We start from the raw sequence: 4,287 nt of genomic DNA on the forward strand, positions 1-4,287 counted from the left end.
TGTATGTATTTGGTCAATGATACCAAGGGTCCACGAAAGAGAATGGATATGATCAGAATGTGCTTCGTGTCACTGTGAATAAATATATAACATGTATATAGATATGGAAGATGTGATATGAGTGACAATGAGACAACTCTCCATCCAAATAACAATTTATAAGAGTAAACCATTATCGGTCTATGTACAGCCTTCAACACGGAGCCTTGGCTCACACCGAACATCAAGATATAAAGGGCCCCAAAATTACTAGTGTATAAAAACAAAACAAAACGAGAAACGAGAAACACGTATAAATGACATAAACAAACGACAACTACTGTACATAAGATTCCTGACTAAGGACAGGTGCAAATATTTGAAGCGGGGTTAAACGTTTTAATGGTACTAAACCTTCTCCCTTTTTCTGAAACAATAGTATAACATCACTACAGAGAAAAACACATATAAATACATATCAATTGTATATTCACACGATGAAGCTTTGGTAACTATAAACTGAGAAAAAGTTACTATCATTTAAAAAATCTTATCGTGACGTCGCCGACGTTATATTACAAGGCGGAAAATTTAGCTTATCATGCTACTCACGGGGGAAAAATTGGCCTGATCCTAGTTTTCCCCTTATAACGCTGAGGGGGAAAAGTGGGATCATGCCAATTTTTCCGGGGGGAAATATTGGATCGATCCAGTATTTCCCCCCGGAAATTTTGGCATGGGGGAAGAATGGCTATAGGACACCGGCTCAAGCGAGAAAATCAATCTCGTTGAGATGATCAACGATAATCTATAATTGTAAGCGCCCAACCACAGAGGTTTAATATAAAAATTTTGAAAAATCTTGTTCAAAGGGATTGCACCAACTTATTGTTTTGAGAGAGAAGTCATAAGCAGATTAATAAAAGCTTGTCAAAGTCTGAATGCAAATTTATTTGTTTTAATTCAGATAAAGCCTTGTTTCTGTAATGAACAAGTAAGATATACTCGGCCGTACTGTGATGAAATGTGCTGAGATGAATAGAGCTAAATAAAGGCAACAGTAGTATACCTCTGTTCAAAATTCATAAATCGATAGAGAAAAAACAAATCAGGGTTACAAACTAAAACTGAGGGAAACGTATCAAAAATATAAGAGAACTACGACACAACAGAAACACAAACACCGAAATGTAACATTTCCCCCTAGACAACTATATTCTAAATCGTTTCGCCATTAACATTTATTGACTAGCTAATTGTAGGTTTTTCTATGGTCATCAATTTCGACCGTTTAATAGCAAATCTGTTCCTGTAATTAAATCGAACAGTAACATCAATAAATTTTGGTATGCCAGTTTCACACGGGAAACTGAATCCGGAAATATATGACAAATGCGACGATTTTCCCCCTTATCGTTATATTCATATTATTATCACGGAATTATCACTTATGGTTCTATATCTATTTTTACATATATTTTGGCATTGTACTTGGTCATACTTTTCCCCCCTAATCGTTATATCTATATTATTATCACGGAATTATCACTTATGGTTCTATATCTATTTTTACATATATTTTGGCATTGTACTTGGTCATGCTTTTTTAAGTCTGATTTAGACAGCTTTTTGCACTTAATCCGTCGGAGATGGACATTTTATTCTTTGAGAACATGTCTAGTTTTTGTGTTAAATTTGGGCTTCGAACTACCTTTCAGTAACAGTTAGTACTTTCGGATATTTATTTATTTAGTTTCTCATCTATTTGTTACTTGTTTGATTTTTGTTGTTGTTACTAAGAACAAACCTGATGAATCAAATCCTTAGTTTGTTTTATGCTGAGTTGTATCACCATTCTCAGTTTATGGTAGGGTTGAGCGCCAAGAAAAATGTCAACCAAGTAACAGTCTTTATGTAGAAGAGGGTATGAGTGTCAATGAGACAACTCTCCATCGCAGTCACAATTTGGTCACAATTTGTAACAAGAGGCTGCCACAACGACAGCAAACCGGATTTATTAACATTTATTTGTGTCCTGGCAATATCACAACAACCATTACTGATGAATGGTGAAATTGAAAATCGTCAATATCAAATTTGACCTCCATTTTGTCATCAGTATCAACATATTAAAATTTGACAAGCTTAGATTGAATGGTTCATGTGTAAATGCAACAACGTGAATGGAAACGCCATTTTACGATCTTTCAAGAACCATTACTTCTGAACGGTAAAAGTCATGACTCAAAATCGTCATTATTGAACTTGACCTCTATTTTGTCATCAGTAACAACATATAAAAATTTCAAAAGCTTTGGTTGATTGGTTCATGAGAAAATGCACGGACACGACTGGAAACACCATTTTTCAATCTTTCAAGAACCATAACTCCTGAACGGTAAAAGTCAAAATCGTCATTATTGAACATGACCTCCATTTTGTCATCAGTAACAATATATTAAAATTTGGAAAGCTTTGGTAGAACAGTTCATGTGAAAATGCACAGACACGACTGGAAACTCAATTTTTCAATCTTTCAAGAACCATAACTCCTGAACGGTAAAAGTCAAAATCGTCATTATTGAACTTGACATCCATTTTGTCAGTCAGTATATAACAACATATTAAAATTTGGGAAGCTTTCGTAGAACAGTTCATACGTAAATGCACGGACACGACTGGAAACTCCATTTTCAATCTTTCTAGATCCATAACTCCTGAATGGTAAAAGTCAAAATCGTCATTGTTGAACTAGACCTCCATTTAGTCATCAGTAACAACATATTAAAATTGGGGAAGCTTTGGTAGAACAGTTCATGAGAAAATGCACGGACACGACTGGAAACTCCATTTTTCAATCTTTCAAGAACCATAACTCCTGGACGGTAAAAGTCAAAATAGCCATTATTGAATTGACCTTCATTTAATAGTTGTCAATATCAACATATTAAAATTTGCGAAGCTTTGGTTGAACGGTTCATGAGTTAATGCACGGAAAACATTTGATTGCCGCCGCCCGCCCGCCCGGCCGACCGCCCGGCTGACCGACCGCCGTACATCCCCAAATCAACAACCGACATTTTTGTCACAAAAATCCGGTTAAAAAGTACACCATTATACCGATAGTCAAAGCACGTGCATATCTCAAGGCAGGAACCTGTAATCGAGTCGTTGTCATTGATTGTCGTTTGTCTGTATGTTTTGTCATTCAGTTTATTTAGTATAAATCCGGTTGTTGTCTGTTCAATTGTTTCATGTTTTGTCGTCATAGATTGAGAATGGAAATGGGGAATACTATGTTAAAGAGACAACAACCCAACCAAAGAGCAGATAACAGTTAAATGCCACGAATGGGCCTTCGACAGAGCGAGAAAATCCCGTACCTGGAGGTGGGACTCAGCTGGGACCTTAAGCAAAATGTGTACTAGTCCAGTTCAGTGAAAAGTCAATACCAGTCACCAACACCAGATTCCTTAGGAAAAAATAGACGCATAAACAAGGACAAACAACATCAAAACAGAATAAGGCCTTGTAAGTTTGACATTTGGTACCGGCACAACTTGTAGTGTGGGTTAACCACTCTCAAATCATATATATTACCCCCTTTTTTGCCTATCTAGACCAAGTTTCGCAAAAATAAAGTATTAATGTTGGAGATTTGTTCTTTTTCTGTTCACTCTGTCTAAAGACTTTGCATGTTTAGCCCATAAATATTGGCAATCATATTTTTATTATTTGATTAAATAAGACTATTTGTAAGAATAGCGCAAAAAGTCGAAAAGCCATAACCGTAAAAGGTAATGAAAGGATCATTAAAAGCACAAAATTTATCTACAAAACCAAAAGACATTTTTTATATTCCAGAAACAATTATTTTCATATGCTTTTCCACAAATTGTAATGATATTTTTTTCCATATTCATCAGGGAGCTGATTAAGGAGTCAGAATGATAAATTTTAAAACCGAAATTGAAAACGAAATTTAAAAGGTATGTTATGAAGTCTCGGCCACCTCATCCTCGCTAGCCAAGGGGTATGCCAAGGGTTACGCGGATCCACTTCCCTCACGTGGATCGTAACTCTTGTCTAGCGAAGATGCGACCTCTTCAGTGATCTCAGTTAAAAATGTCAGAAGGTGCCTTTCATTGAAATTCAGTTATTATATGATTTAACAGTGTTTGACTCTGTCAATAAACTAAAACGCTTTAATAGTACTTGAAGTTTATTAACCCGATTTGTAATTTCTAAATTATTTTCGAAAAATGTTCTTCAAATAATCACAATGTTCATACATTTACGTTTTTTGAA

Source organism: Mytilus trossulus, chromosome 3 (assembly GCF_036588685.1).
Source record: "Mytilus trossulus isolate FHL-02 chromosome 3, PNRI_Mtr1.1.1.hap1, whole genome shotgun sequence".
Lineage (NCBI taxonomy): Eukaryota > Metazoa > Mollusca > Bivalvia > Mytilida > Mytilidae > Mytilus > Mytilus trossulus.